This window comes from Salminus brasiliensis, chromosome 15, assembly GCF_030463535.1.
Source record: "Salminus brasiliensis chromosome 15, fSalBra1.hap2, whole genome shotgun sequence".
Classification (NCBI taxonomy): Eukaryota; Metazoa; Chordata; class Actinopteri; order Characiformes; family Bryconidae; genus Salminus; species Salminus brasiliensis.
In genome coordinates this window covers 13988089-14005749 of record NC_132892.1, presented here as the reverse complement: position 1 = coordinate 14005749, position 17661 = coordinate 13988089, and positions in this window count along the sequence as shown.

Below are 17661 nucleotides of genomic sequence, written 5' to 3'. Positions count from 1 at the left end.
TCCTGCGAAACTGTACAACAAAAAAGAAAAAAAAAGTTAGTATATGTACTGAATAATCACTTACCAGTATCACAGCTGTTTACCAACAGTCAGACCCTAGACCCTTGATTTTCCACCTTCATAGAGGGAGTCGGTAATGGGATCCTGCGAAACTGTACGACAAAAAAGAAAAAAAAAAAAGTCAATACATGTACTGAATGATCACTTACCTGTATCACAGCTGTTCACGAACACTCAGACCCTAGACCCTTGATAGTCCACCTTCAGAGGGGGAGTCCGAAATGGGATCCTGGGAAATTGTATGACAAGAAAGAAAAAAAGTCAATACGTGTATAGAAACTGAATAATCACTTACTTGTATCAAAGCTGTTTACAAACAGTCAGCCCTAGACCCTTGATAGTGCACCTTCAGAGAGGGAGTCGGTAACAGGGTCCTGCGAAAGTGTACAAGAAAAAAGAAAAAAAAGTCAGTATATGTACTGAATAATCACTTACCAGTATCACAGCTGTTTACCAACAGTCAGACCCTAGACCCTTAATAGTCCACCTTCAGAGAGGGAGTCGATAACAGGATCCTGCGAAACTGTACAAGAAAAAAGAAAAAAAAGTCAGTATATGTACTGAATAATCACTTACCAGTATCACAGCTGTTTACCAAAAGTCAGACCCTACACCCTTGATTGTCCACCTTCATAAAGGGAGTCGGTAATGGGATCCTGCAAAACTGTACGACAAAAATGAAAAAAAAAAGTCAATACATGTACTGAATGATCACTTACCAGTATCACAGCTGTTCACGAACACTCAGACCCTAGACCCTTGATAGTCCACCTTCAGAGAAGGAGTTGGTAACAGGATCCTGCGAAACTGTACAACAAAAAAGAAAATAAAGTCAGTATATGTACTGAATAATCACTTACCAGTATCACAGCTGTTTACCAACAGTCAGACCCTAGACCCTTGATTGTCCACCTTCATAGAGGGAGTCTGTCACGGGATCCTGCGAAACTGTACAACAAAAAAGAAAAAAAAAGTTAGTATATGTACTGAATAATCACTTACCAGTATCACAGCTGTTTACCAACAGTCAGACCCTAGACCCTTGATAGTCCACCTTCAGAGAGGGAGTCGGTAACAGGATCCTGCGAAACTATACAACAAAAAAGAAAATAGTCAGTATATGTACTGAATAATCACTTACCAGTATCACAGCTGTTTACCAACAGTCAGACCCTACACCCTTGATTGTCCACCTTCATAAAGGGAGTCGGAAATGGGATCCTGCGAAACTGTACGACAAAAAAAAAAAAAAAAGTCAATACATGTACTGAATGATCACTTACCAGTATCACAGCTGTTCACGAACACTCAGACCCTAGACCCTTGATAGTCCACCTTCAGAGAAGGAGTCGGTAACAGGATCCTGCGAAACTGTACAACAAAAAAGAAAATAAAGTCAGTATATGTACTGAATAATCACTTACCAGTATCACAACTGTTTACCAACAGTCAGACCCTAGACCCTTGATTGTCCACCTTCATAGAGGGAGTCGGTAATGGGATCCTGCGAAAATGTACGACAAAAGAAAAAAAGCGTCAATACATGTACTGAATGATCACTTACCAGTATCACAGCTGTTCACGAACACTCAGACCCTAGACCCTTGATAGTCCACCTTCAGAGGGGGAGTCCGAAATGGGATCCTGGGAAATTGTATGACAAGAAAGAAAAAAAGTCAATACGTCTATAGAAACTGAATAATCACTTACTTGTATCAAAGCTGTTTACGAACAGTCAGACCCTAGACCCTTGATAGTCCACCTTCAGAGAGGGAGTCGGTAACAGGATCCTGCGAAACTGTATGACAAAATAGAAAATAAAGTCAGTATATGTACTGAATAATCACTTACCAGTATCACAGCTGTTTACCAACAGAGTCAGACCCTAGACCCTTGATTGTCCACCTTCATAGAGGGAGTCGGTCACTGGATCCTGCGAAACTGTACAACAAAAAACAAAAAAAAAGTTAGTATATGTACTGAATGATCACTTACCAGTATCACAGCTGTTTACCAACAGTCAGACCCTAGACCCTTGATAGTCCACCTTCAGAGAGGGAGTCGGTAACAGGATCCTGGGAAACTGTACGACAAAAAAGAAAAAAAAAAGCCAGTATATGTACTGAATAATCACTTACCAGTATCACAGCTGTTTACCAACAGTCAGACCCTAGACCTTTGATTGTCCACCTTCATAGAGGGAGTCGGTCACGGAATCCTGGGAAACTGTACGACAAAAAAGAAAAAAAAAGTCAATACATGTATAGAAACTGAATGATCACTTACCTGTATAACAGCTGTTTACGGACAGTCAGCCTCACACAGTTCAAGATGGACAGAATACCAGCCAGCCAGTCATAGTAGAGAATGGAGATGCAGATGGAAAAATCCTTGTTAGTCGTTTCCACCTTCAGAGAGGGAGTCGGTCACGGGATCCTGGGAAACTGTACGACAAAAAAGAAAAAAAAAAGTCAATACATGTACTGAATGATCACTTACCTGTATCACAGCTGTTTACGAACAGTCAGACCCTAGACCCTTGATAGTCCACCTTCAGAGGGGGAGTCCGAAATGGGATCCTGGAAAATTGTATGACAAGAAAGAAAAAAAGTCAATACGTCTATAGAAACTGAATAATCACTTACTTGTATCAAAGCTGTTTACGAACAGTCAGACCCTAGACCCTTGATAGTGCACCTTCAGAGAGGGAGTCGGTAACAGGGTCCTGCGAAACTGTATGACAAAATAGAAAATAAAGTCAGTATATGTACTGAATAATCACTTACCAGTATCACAGCTGTTTACCAACAGTCAGACCCTAGACCCTTGATTGTCCACCTTCATAAAGGGAGTCGGTAATGGGATCCTGCGAAACTGTGCGACAAAAAAGAAAAAAAAAGTCAATACATGTACTGAATGATCACTTACCTGTATCACAGCTGTTCACGAACACTCAGACCCTAGACCCTTGATAGTCCATCTTCAGAGAGGGAGTCGGTAACAGGATCCTGCGAAACTGTACAACAAAATAGAAAATAAAGTCAGTATATGTACTGAATAATCACTTACCAGTATCACAGCTGTTTACCAACAGTCAGACCCTAGACCCTTGATAGTCCACCTTCAGAGAGGGAGTCGGTAACAGGATCCTGCGAAACTGTACAACAAAAAAGAAAATAAAGTCAGTATATGTACTGAATAATCACTTACCAGTATCACAGCTGTTTACCAACAGTCAGACCCTAGACCCTTGATTGTCCACCTTCATAGAGGGAGTCGGTAATGGGATCCTGTGAAACTGTACGACAAAAGAAAAAAAAAAGTCAATACATATACTGAATGATCACTTACCTGTATCACAGCTGTTTACGAACACTCAGACCCTAGACCCTTGATAGTCCACCTTCAGAGAGGGAGTCGGTAATAGAATCCTGGGAAACTGTATGACAAAAAAGAAAAAAAGAGTCAGTACGTGTATAGAAACTGAATGATCACTTACCTGTATCAAAGCTGTTTACGAACAGTCAGACCCTAAACCCTTGATAGTGCACCTTCAGAGAGGGAGTCGGTAACAGGATCCTGCGAAAGTGTACAAGAAAAAAGAAAAAAAAGTCAGTATATGTACTGAATAATCACTTACCAGTATCACAGCTGTTTACCAACAGTCAGACCCTAGACCCTTGATTGTCCACCTTCATAGAGGGAGTCGGTAATGGGATCCTGCGAAACTGTACGACAAAAGAAAAAAAAAAGTCAATACATATACTGAATGATCACTTACCTGTATCACAGCTGTTTACGAACACTCAGACCCTAGACCCTTGATAGTCCACCTTCAGAGAGGGAGTCAGTAATGGAATCCTGGGAAACTGTACGACAAAAAAGAAAAAAAAGTCAGTATATGTACTGAATAATCACTTACCAGTATCACAGCTGTTTACCAACAGTCAGACCCTAGACCCTTGATTGTCCACCTTCATAGAGGGAGTCGGTCACGGGATCCTGCGAAACTGTACAACAAAAAAGAAAAAAAAAGTTAGTATATGTACTGAATAATCACTTACCAGTATCACAGCTGTTTACCAACAGTCAGACCCTAGACCCTTGATAGTCCACCTTCAGAGAGGGAGTCGGTAACAGGATCCTGCGAAACCATACAACAAAAAAGAAAATAAAGTCAGTATATGTACTGAATAATCACTTACCAGTATCACAGCTGTTTACCAACAGTCAGACCCTAGACCCTTGATTGTCCACCTTCATAGAGGGAGTCGGTAATGGGATCCTGCGAAACTGTACGACAAAAAAGAAAAAAAAAAGTCAATACATGTACTGAATGATCACTTACCTGTATCACAGCTGTTCACGAACACTCAGACCCTAGACCCTTGATAGTCCACCTTCAGAGAGGGAGTCGATAACAGGATCCTGCGAAACTGTACAAGAAAAAAGAAAAAAAAGTCAGTATATGTACTGAATAATCACTTACCAGTATCACAGCTGTTTACCAACAGTCAGACCCTAGACCCTTGATTGTGCACCTTCATAGAGGGAGTCGTTCACGGGATCCTGCGAAACTGTACAACAAAAAAGAAAAAAAAAGTTAGTATATGTACTGAATAATCACTTACCAGTATCACAGCTGTTTACCAACAGTCAGACCCTAGACCCTTGATTTTCCACCTTCATAGAGGGAGTCGGTAATGGGATCCTGCGAAACTGTACGACAAAAAAGAAAAAAAAAAAAGTCAATACATGTACTGAATGATCACTTACCTGTATCACAGCTGTTCACGAACACTCAGACCCTAGACCCTTGATAGTCCACCTTCAGAGGGGGAGTCCGAAATGGGATCCTGGGAAATTGTATGACAAGAAAGAAAAAAAGTCAATACGTGTATAGAAACTGAATAATCACTTACTTGTATCAAAGCTGTTTACGAACAGTCAGCCCTAGACCCTTGATAGTGCACCTTCAGAGAGGGAGTCGGTAACAGGGTCCTGCGAAAGTGTACAAGAAAAAAGAAAAAAAAGTCAGTATATGTACTGAATAATCACTTACCAGTATCACAGCTGTTTACCAACAGTCAGACCCTAGACCCTTGATTGTCCACCTTCATAGAGGGAGTCGGTCACGGGATCCTGCGAAACTGTACAACAAAAAAGAAAAAAAAAGTTAGTATATGTACTGAATAATCACTTACCAGTATCACAGCTGTTTACCAACAGTCAGACCCTAGACCCTTGATAGTCCACCTTCAGAGAGGGAGTCGGTAACAGGATCCTGCGAAACTGTACAACAAAAAAGAAAATAGTCAGTATATGTACTGAATAATCACTTACCAGTATCACAGCTGTTTACCAACAGTCAGACCCTAGACCCTTGATTGTCCACCTTCATAGAGGGAGTCGGTAATGGGATCCTGCGAAATTGTACGACAAAAAAGAAAAAAAAAAGTCAATACATGTACTGAATGATCACTTACCTGTATCACAGCTGTTCACGAACACTCAGACCCTAGACCCTTGATAGTCCACCTTCAGAGAGGGAGTCGATAACAGGATCCTGCGAAACTGTACAAGAAAAAAGAAAAAAAAGTCAGTATATGTACTGAATAATCACTTACCAGTATCACAGCTGTTTACCAAAAGTCAGACCCTACACCCTTGATTGTCCACCTTCATAAAGGGAGTCGGTAATGGGATCCTGCGAAACTGTACGACAAAAATGAAAAAAAAAAGTCAATACATGTACTGAATGATCACTTACCAGTATCACAGCTGTTCACGAACACTCAGACCCTAGACCCTTGATAGTCCACCTTCAGAGAAGGAGTCGGTAACAGGATCCTGCGAAACTGTACAACAAAAAAGAAAACAAAGTCAGTATATGTACTGAATAATCACTTACCAGTATCACAGCTGTTTACCAACAGTCAGACCCTAGACCCTTGATAGTCCACCTTCAGAGGGGGAGTCCGAAATGGGATTCTGGGAAATTGCATGACAACAAAGAAAAAAAGTCAATACGTCTATAGAAACTGAATAATCACTTACTTGTATCAAAGCTGTTTACGAACAGTCAGACCCTAGACCCTTGATAGTCCACCTTCAGAGAGGGAGTCGGTAACAGGATCCTGGGAAACTGTACGAAAAAAAAGAAAAAAAAAGTCAATACGTGTATAGAAACTGAATGATTACTTACCTGTATCACAGCTGTTCACGAACAGTCAGACACTAGACCCTTGATAGTCCACCTTCAGAGAGGGAGTCGGTAATAGAATCCTGGGAAACTGTACGAAAAAAAAGAAAAAAAAAGTCAATACGTGTATAGAAACTGAATGATCACTTACCTGTATCAAAGCTGTTTACGAACAGTCAGACCCTAGACCCTTGATAGTGCACCTTCAGAGAGGGAGTCGGTAACAGGATCCTGCAAAAGTGTACAAGAAAAAAGAAAAAAAAGTCAGTATATGTACTGAATAATCACTGACCAGTATCACAGCTGTTTACGAACACTCAGACCCTAGACCCTTGATAGTCCACCTTCAGAGAGGGAGTCAGTAATGGAATCCTGGGAAACTGTACGACAAAAAAGAAAAAAAAGTCAGTATATGTACTGAATAATCACTTACTTGTATCAAAGCTGTTTACGAACACTCAGACCCTAGACCCTTGATAGTCCACCTTCAGAGAGGGAGTCGGTAACAGGATCCTGCGAAACTGTATGACAAAATAGAAAATAAAGTCAGTATATGTACTGAATAATCACTTACCAGTTTCACAGCTGTTTACCAACAGTCAGACCCTAGACCCTTGATTGTCCACCTTCATAGAGGGAGTCGGTCACGGGATCCTGCGAAACTGTACAACAATAAAGAAAAAAAAAGTTAGTATATGTACTGAATAATCACTTACCAGTATCACAGCTGTGTACCAACAGTCAGACCCTAGACCCTTGATTGTCCACCTTCATAGAGGGAGTCGGTAATGGGATCCTGCGAAACTGTGCGACAAAAAAGAAAAAAAAAGTCAATACATGTACTGAATGATCACTTACCTGTATCACAGCTGTTCACGAACACTCAGACCCTAGACCCTTGATAGTCCACCTTCAGAGAAGGAGTCGGTAACAGGATCCTGCGAAACTGGACAACAAAATAGAAAATAAAGTCAGTATATGTACTGAATAATCACTTACCAGTATCACAGCTGTTTACCAACAGTCAGACCCTAGACCCTTGATTGTCCACCTTCATAGAGGGAGTCGGTCACGGGATCCTGCGAAACTGTACAACAAAAAAGAAAAAAAAAGTTAGTATATGTACTGAATAATCACTTACCAGTATCACAGCTGTTTACCAACAGTCAGACCCTAGACCCTTGATAGTCCACCTTCAGAGAGGGAGTCGGTAACAGGATCCTGCGAAACTGTACAAGAAAAAAGAAAAAAAAGTCAGTATATATACTGAATAATCACTTACCAGTATCACAGCTCTTTACCAACAGTCAGACCCTAGACCCTTGATAGTCCACCTTCAGAGAGGGAGTCGGTAATGGAATCCTGGGAAACTGTACGACAAAAAAGAAAAAAGTCAGAACGTGTATAGAAACTGAACAATCACTTACCTGTATAACAGCTGTTTACGAACATTCAGCCTCACACAGCTGAAGATGGACAGAATATAGCTGTATTTACCTATATAGAGTTGTGAAGTGAGAAGAAAATGGATAGACTCTTGTTAGTCGTTTCCACATTCAGAGAGGGAGTCGGTCACGGGATCCTAGGAAACTGTACGAGAAAAAAGAAAAAAGAGTCAATACATGTATAGAAACTGAATGATCACTTACCTGTATCAAAGCTATTACGAACAGTCAGACTCACACAGTTCAAGATGGACAGAATACCTGCCAGCCAGTCATAGTAGAGAATGGAGATGCAGATGGAGAAATCCTTGTTAGTCGTTTCAACCTTCACGGGATCCTGGGAAACTGTACGAAAAAAAAGAAAAAAAAAGTCAATACGTGTATAGAAACTGAATGATTACTTACCTGTATCACAGCTGTTCACGAACAGTCAGACACTAGACCCTTGATAGTCCACCTTCAGAGAGGGAGTCAGTAATGGAATCCTGGGAAACTGTACGACAAAAAAGAAAAAAAAGTCAGTATATGTACTGAATAATCACTTACCAGTATCACAGCTGTTTACCAACAGTCAGACCCTAGACCCTTGATTTTCCACCTTCATAGAGGGAGTCGGTAATGGGATCCTGCGAAACTGTACGACAAAAAAGAAAAAAAAAAAGTCAATACATGTACTGAATGATCACTTACCTGTATCACAGCTGTTCACGAACACTCAGACCCTAGACCCTTGATAGTCCACCTTCAGAGGGGGAGTCCGAAATGGGATCCTGGGAAATTGTATGACAAGAAAGAAAAAAAGTCAATACGTGTATAGAAACTGAATAATCACTTACTTGTATCAAAGCTGTTTACGAACAGTCAGACCCTAGACCCTTGATAGTGCACCTTCAGAGAGGGAGTCGGTAACAGGGTCCTGCGAAAGTGTACAAGAAAAAAGAAAAAAAAGTCAGTATATGTACTGAATAATCACTTACCAGTATCACAGCTGTTTACCAACAGTCAGACCCTAGACCCTTGATTGTCCACCTTCATAGAGGGAGTCGGTCACGGGATCCTGCGAAACTGTACAACAAAAAAGAAAATAAAGTCAGTATATGTACTGAATAATCACTTACAAGTATCACAGCTGTTTACCAACAGTCAGACCCTAGACCCTTGATTGTCCACCTTCATAGAGGGAGTCGGTAACAGGATCCTGCGAAACTGTATGACAAAAAAGAAAAAAAAAAGTCAAAACATGTACTGAATGATCACTTACCTGTATCACAGCTGTTCACGAACACTCAGACCCTAGACCCTTGATAGTCCACCTTCAGAGAGGGAGTCGGTAACAGGATCCTGCGAAATTGTACAAGAAAAAAGAAAAAAAAGTCAGTATATGTACTGAATAATCACTTACCAGTATCACAGCTGTTTACCAAAAGTTAGACCCTACACCCTTGATTGTCCACCTTCATAAAGGGAGTCGGTAATGGGATCCTGCGAAACTGTACGACAAAAATGAAAAAAAAAAGTCAATACATGTACTGAATGATCACTTACCAGTATCACAGCTGTTTACCAACAGTCAGACCCTAGACCCTTGATTGTCCACCTTCAGAGAGGGAGTCGGTAATGGAATCCTGGGAAACTGTACGACAAAAGAAAAAAAAAGTCAATACATGTACTGAATGATCACTTACCTGTATCACAGCTGTTTACCAACAGTCAGACCCTAGACCCTTGATTGTCCACCTTCAGAGAGGGAGTCGGTAACAGGATCCTGCAAAACTGTACAAGAAAAAAAAGTCAGTATATATACTGAATAATCACTTACCAGTATCACAGCTCTTTACCAACAGTCAGACCCTAGACCCTTGATAGTCCACCTTCAGAGAGGGAGTCGGTAATGGAATCCTGGGAAACTGTACGACAAAAAAGAAAAAAGTCAGAACGTGTATAGAAACTGAACAATCACTTACCTGTATAACAGCTGTTTACGAACATTCAGCCTCACACAGCTGAAGATGGACAGAATATAGCTGTATTTACCTATATAGAGTTGTGAAGTGAGAAGAAAATGGATAGACTCTTGTTAGTCGTTTCCACATTCAGAGAGGGAGTCGGTCACGGGATCCTAGGAAACTGTACGAGAAAAAAGAAAAGAGAGTCAATACATGTATAGAAACTGAATGATCACTTACCTGTATCAAAGCTATTACGAACAGTCAGACTCACACAGTTCAAGATGGACAGAATACCTGCCAGCCAGTCATAGTAGAGAATGGAGATGCAGATGGAGAAATCCTTGTTAGTCGTTTCAACCTTCACGGGATCCTGGGAAACTGTACGAAAAAAAAGAAAAAAAAAGTCAATACGTGTATAGAAACTGAATGATTACTTACCTGTATCACAGCTGTTTACGAACACTCAGACCCTAGACCCTTGATAGTCCACCTTCAGAGAGGGAGTCAGTAATGGAATCCTGGGAAACTGTACGACAAAAAAGAAAAAAAAGTCAGTATATGTACTGAATAATCACTTACCTGTATCACAGCTGTTTACCAACAGTCAGACCCTAGACCCTTGATAGTCCACCTTCAGAGAGGGAGTCGGTAACAGGATCCTGCGAAACTGTACAAGAAAAAAGAAAAAAAAGTCAGTATATGTACTGAATAATCACTTACCAGTATCACAGCTGTTTACCAAAAGTTAGACCCTAAACCCTTGATTGTCCACCTTCATAAAGGGAGTCGGTAATGGGATCCTGCGAAACTGTACGACAAAAATGAAAAAAAAAAGTCAATACATGTACTGAATGATCACTTACCAGTATCACAGCTGTTCACGAACACTCAGACCCTAGACCCTTGATAGTCCACCTTCAGAGAGGGAGTCGGTAACAGGATCCTGCGAAACTGTACAACAAAAAAGAAAATAAAGTCATTATATGTACTGAATAATCACTTACCAGTATCACAGCTGTTTACCAACAGTCAGACCCTAGACCCTTGATTGTCCACCTTCATAGAGGGAGTCGGTCATGGGATCCTGCGAAACTGTACAACAAAAAAGAAAAAAAAAAAGTAAATACATGTACTGAATGATCACTTACCTGTATCACAGCTGTTCACGAACACTCAGACCCTAGACCCTTGATAGTCCACCTTCAGAGGGGGAGTCCGAAATGGGATCCTGGGAAATTGTATGACAAGAAAGAAAAAAAGTCAATACGTGTATAGAAACTGAATAATCACTTACTTGTATCAAAGCTGTTTACGAACAGTCAGACCCTAGACCCTTGATAGTGCACCTTCAGAGAGGGAGTCGGTAACAGGGTCCTGCGAAAGTGTACAAGAAAAAAGAAAAAAAAGTCAGTATATGTACTGAATAATCACTTACCAGTATCACAGCTGTTTACCAACAGTCAGACCCTAGACCCTTGATTGTCCACCTTCATAGAGGGAGTCGGTCACAGGATCCTGCGAAACTGTGCGACAAAAAAGAAAAAAAAAAGTCAATACATGTACTGAATGATCACTTACCTGTATCACAGCTGTTCACGAACACTCAGACCCTAGACCCTTGATAGTCCATCTTCAGAGAGGGAGTCGGTAACAGGATCCTGCGAAACTGTACAACAAAATAGAAAATAAAGTCAGTATATGTACTGAATAATCACTTACCAGTATCACAGCTGTTTACCAACAGTCAGACCCTAGACCCTTGATAGTCCACCTTCAGAGAGGGAGTCGGTAACAGGATCCTGCGAAACTGTACAACAAAAAAGAAAATAAAGTCAGTATATGTACTGAATAATCACTTACCAGTATCACAGCTGTTTACCAACAGTCAGACCCTAGACCCTTGATTGTCCACCTTCATAGAGGGAGTCGGTAATGGGATCCTGTGAAACTGTACGACAAAAGAAAAAAAAAAGTCAATACATATACTGAATGATCACTTACCTGTATCACAGCTGTTTACGAACACTCAGACCCTAGACCCTTGATAGTCCACCTTCAGAGAGGGAGTCGGTAATAGAATCCTGGGAAACTGTATGACAAAAAAGAAAAAAAGAGTCAGTACGTGTATAGAAACTGAATGATAACTTACCTGTATCAAAGCTGTTTACGAACAGTCAGACCCTAAACCCTTGATAGTGCACCTTCAGAGAGGGAGTCGGTAACAGGATCCTGCGAAAGTGTACAAGAAAAAAGAAAAAAAAGTCAGTATATGTACTGAATAATCACTTACCAGTATCACAGCTGTTTACCAACAGTCAGACCCTAGACCCTTGATTGTCCACCTTCATAGAGGGAGTCGGTAATGGGATCCTGCGAAACTGTACGACAAAAGAAAAAAAAAAGTCAATACATATACTGAATGATCACTTACCTGTATCACAGCTGTTTACGAACACTCAGACCCTAGACCCTTGATAGTCCACCTTCAGAGAGGGAGTCAGTAATGGAATCCTGGGAAACTGTACGACAAAAAAGAAAAAAAAGTCAGTATATGTACTGAATAATCACTTACCAGTATCACAGCTGTTTACCAACAGTCAGACCCTAGACCCTTGATTGTCCACCTTCATAGAGGGAGTCGGTCACGGGATCCTGCGAAACTGTACAACAAAAAAGAAAAAAAAAGTTAGTATATGTACTGAATAATCACTTACCAGTATCACAGCTGTTTACCAACAGTCAGACCCTAGACCCTTGATAGTCCACCTTCAGAGAGGGAGTCGGTAACAGGATCCTGCGAAACCATACAACAAAAAAGAAAATAAAGTCAGTATATGTACTGAATAATCACTTACCAGTATCACAGCTGTTTACCAACAGTCAGACCCTAGACCCTTGATTGTCCACCTTCATAGAGGGAGTCGGTAATGGGATCCTGCGAAACTGTACGACAAAAAAGAAAAAAAAAAGTCAATACATGTACTGAATGATCACTTACCTGTATCACAGCTGTTCACGAACACTCAGACCCTAGACCCTTGATAGTCCACCTTCAGAGAGGGAGTCGATAACAGGATCCTGCGAAACTGTACAAGAAAAAAGAAAAAAAAGTCAGTATATGTACTGAATAATCACTTACCAGAATCACAGCTGTTTACCAAAGGTTAGACCCTACACCCTTGATTGTCCACCTTCATAAAGGGAGTCGGTAATGGGATCCTGCGAAACTGTACGACAAAAATGAAAAAAAAAAGTCAATACATGTACTGAATGATCACTTACCAGTATCACAGCTGTTCACGAACACTCAGACCCTAGACCCTTGATAGTCCACCTTCAGAGAGGGAGTCGGTAACAGGATCCTGCGAAACTGTACAACAAAATAGAAAATAAAGTCAGTATATGTACTGAATAATCACTTACCAGTATCACAGCTGTTTACCAACAGTCAGACCCTAGACCCTTGATTGTGCACCTTCATAGAGGGAGTCGTTCACGGGATCCTGCGAAACTGTACAACAAAAAAGAAAAAAAAAGTTAGTATATGTACTGAATAATCACTTACCAGTATCACAGCTGTTTACCAACAGTCAGACCCTAGACCCTTGATTTTCCACCTTCATAGAGGGAGTCGGTAATGGGATCCTGCGAAACTGTACGACAAAAAAGAAAAAAAAAAAAGTCAATACATGTACTGAATGATCACTTACCTGTATCACAGCTGTTCACGAACACTCAGACCCTAGACCCTTGATAGTCCACCTTCAGAGGGGGAGTCCGAAATGGGATCCTGGGAAATTGTATGACAAGAAAGAAAAAAAGTCAATACGTGTATAGAAACTGAATAATCACTTACTTGTATCAAAGCTGTTTACGAACAGTCAGCCCTAGACCCTTGATAGTGCACCTTCAGAGAGGGAGTCGGTAACAGGGTCCTGCGAAAGTGTACAAGAAAAAAGAAAAAAAAGTCAGTATATGTACTGAATAATCACTTACCAGTATCACAGCTGTTTACCAACAGTCAGACCCTAGACCCTTGATTGTCCACCTTCATAGAGGGAGTCGGTCACGGGATCCTGCGAAACTGTACAACAAAAAAGAAAAAAAAAGTTAGTATATGTACTGAATAATCACTTACCAGTATCACAGCTGTTTACCAACAGTCAGACCCTAGACCCTTGATAGTCCACCTTCAGAGAGGGAGTCGGTAACAGGATCCTGCGAAACTGTACAACAAAAAAGAAAATAGTCAGTATATGTACTGAATAATCACTTACCAGTATCACAGCTGTTTACCAAAAGTCAGACCCTACACCCTTGATTGTCCACCTTCATAAAGGGAGTCGGTAATGGGATCCTGCGAAACTGTACGACAAAAATGAAAAAAAAAAGTCAATACATGTACTGAATGATCACTTACCAGTATCACAGCTGTTCACGAACACTCAGACCCTAGACCCTTGATAGTCCACCTTCAGAGAAGGAGTCGGTAACAGGATCCTGCGAAACTGTACAACAAAAAAGAAAACAAAGTCAGTATATGTACTGAATAATCACTTACCAGTATCACAGCTGTTTACCAACAGTCAGACCCTAGACCCTTGATAGTCCACCTTCAGAGGGGGAGTCCGAAATGGGATTCTGGGAAATTGCATGACAACAAAGAAAAAAAGTCAATACGTCTATAGAAACTGAATAATCACTTACTTGTATCAAAGCTGTTTACGAACAGTCAGACCCTAGACCCTTGATAGTCCACCTTCAGAGAGGGAGTCGGTAACAGGATCCTGGGAAACTGTACGAAAAAAAAGAAAAAAAAAGTCAATACGTGTATAGAAACTGAATGATTACTTACCTGTATCACAGCTGTTCACGAACAGTCAGACACTAGACCCTTGATAGTCCACCTTCAGAGAGGGAGTCGGTAATAGAATCCTGGGAAACTGTATGACAAAAAAGAAAAAAAAAGTCAGTACGTGTATAGAAACTGAATGATCACTTACCTGTATCAAAGCTGTTTACGAACAGTCAGACCCTAGACCCTTGATAGTGCACCTTCAGAGAGGGAGTCGGTAACAGGATCCTGCAAAAGTGTACAAGAAAAAAGAAAAAAAAGTCAGTATATGTACTGAATAATCACTGACCAGTATCACAGCTGTTTACGAACACTCAGACCCTAGACCCTTGATAGTCCACCTTCAGAGAGGGAGTCAGTAATGGAATCCTGGGAAACTGTACGACAAAAAAGAAAAAAAAGTCAGTATATGTACTGAATAATCACTTACTTGTATCAAAGCTGTTTACGAACACTCAGACCCTAGACCCTTGATAGTCCACCTTCAGAGAGGGAGTCGGTAACAGGATCCTGCGAAACTGTATGACAAAATAGAAAATAAAGTCAGTATATGTACTGAATAATCACTTACCAGTTTCACAGCTGTTTACCAACAGTCAGACCCTAGACCCTTGATTGTCCACCTTCATAGAGGGAGTCGGTCACGGGATCCTGCGAAACTGTACAACAATAAAGAAAAAAAAAAGTTAGTATATGTACTGAATAATCACTTACCAGTATCACAGCTGTGTACCAACAGTCAGACCCTAGACCCTTGATTGTCCACCTTCATAGAGGGAGTCGGTAATGGGATCCTGCGAAACTGTGCGACAAAAAAGAAAAAAAAAGTCAATACATGTACTGAATGATCACTTACCTGTATCACAGCTGTTCACGAACACTCAGACCCTAGACCCTTGATAGTCCACCTTCAGAGAAGGAGTCGGTAACAGGATCCTGCGAAACTGGACAACAAAATAGAAAATAAAGTCAGTATATGTACTGAATAATCACTTACCAGTATCACAGCTGTTTACCAACAGTCAGACCCTAGACCCTTGATTGTCCACCTTCATAGAGGGAGTCGGTCACGGGATCCTGCGAAACTGTACAACAAAAAAGAAAAAAAAAGTTAGTATATGTACTGAATAATCACTTACCAGTATCACAGCTGTTTACCAACAGTCAGACCCTAGACCCTTGATAGTCCACCTTCAGAGAGGGAGTCGGTAACAGGATCCTGCGAAACTGTACAAGAAAAAAGAAAAAAAAGTCAGTATATATACTGAATAATCACTTACCAGTATCACAGCTCTTTACCAACAGTCAGACCCTAGACCCTTGATAGTCCACCTTCAGAGAGGGAGTCGGTAATGGAATCCTGGGAAACTGTACGACAAAAAAGAAAAAAGTCAGAACGTGTATAGAAACTGAACAATCACTTACCTGTATAACAGCTGTTTACGAACATTCAGCCTCACACAGCTGAAGATGGACAGAATATAGCTGTATTTACCTATATAGAGTTGTGAAGTGAGAAGAAAATGGATAGACTCTTGTTAGTCGTTTCCACATTCAGAGAGGGAGTCGGTCACGGGATCCTAGGAAACTGTACGAGAAAAAAGAAAAAAGAGTCAATACATGTATAGAAACTGAATGATCACTTACCTGTATCAAAGCTATTACGAACAGTCAGACTCACACAGTTCAAGATGGACAGAATACCTGCCAGCCAGTCATAGTAGAGAATGGAGATGCAGATGGAGAAATCCTTGTTAGTCGTTTCAACCTTCACGGGATCCTGGGAAACTGTACGAAAAAAAAGAAAAAAAAAGTCAATACGTGTATAGAAACTGAATGATTACTTACCTGTATCACAGCTGTTCACGAACAGTCAGACACTAGACCCTTGATAGTCCACCTTCAGAGAGGGAGTCAGTAATGGAATCCTGGGAAACTGTACGACAAAAAAGAAAAAAAAGTCAGTATATGTACTGAATAATCACTTACCAGTATCACAGCTGTTTACCAACAGTCAGACCCTAGACCCTTGATTTTCCACCTTCATAGAGGGAGTCGGTAATGGGATCCTGCGAAACTGTACGACAAAAAAGAAAAAAAAAAAGTCAATACATGTACTGAATGATCACTTACCTGTATCACAGCTGTTCACGAACACTCAGACCCTAGACCCTTGATAGTCCACCTTCAGAGGGGGAGTCCGAAATGGGATCCTGGGAAATTGTATGACAAGAAAGAAAAAAAGTCAATACGTGTATAGAAACTGAATAATCACTTACTTGTATCAAAGCTGTTTACGAACAGTCAGACCCTAGACCCTTGATAGTGCACCTTCAGAGAGGGAGTCGGTAACAGGGTCCTGCGAAAGTGTACAAGAAAAAAGAAAAAAAAGTCAGTATATGTACTGAATAATCACTTACCAGTATCACAGCTGTTTACCAACAGTCAGACCCTAGACCCTTGATTGTCCACCTTCATAGAGGGAGTCGGTAACAGGATCCTGCGAAACTGTATGACAAAAAAGAAAAAAAAAAGTCAAAACATGTACTGAATGATCACTTACCTGTATCACAGCTGTTCACGAACACTCAGACCCTAGACCCTTGATAGTCCACCTTCAGAGAGGGAGTCGGTAACAGGATCCTGCGAAATTGTACAAGAAAAAAGAAAAAAAAGTCAGTATATGTACTGAATAATCACTTACCAGTATCACAGCTGTTTACCAAAAGTTAGACCCTACACCCTTGATTGTCCACCTTCATAAAGGGAGTCGGTAATGGGATCCTGCGAAACTGTACGACAAAAATGAAAAAAAAAAGTCAATACATGTACTGAATGATCACTTACCAGTATCACAGCTGTTTACCAACAGTCAGACCCTAGACCCTTGATTGTCCACCTTCAGAGAGGGAGTCGGTAATGGAATCCTGGGAAACTGTACGACAAAAGAAAAAAAAAGTCAATACATGTACTGAATGATCACTTACCTGTATCACAGCTGTTTACCAACAGTCAGACCCTAGACCCTTGATTGTCCACCTTCAGAGAGGGAGTCGGTAACAGGATCCTGCAAAACTGTACAAGAAAAAAAAGTCAGTATATATACTGAATAATCACTTACCAGTATCACAGCTCTTTACCAACAGTCAG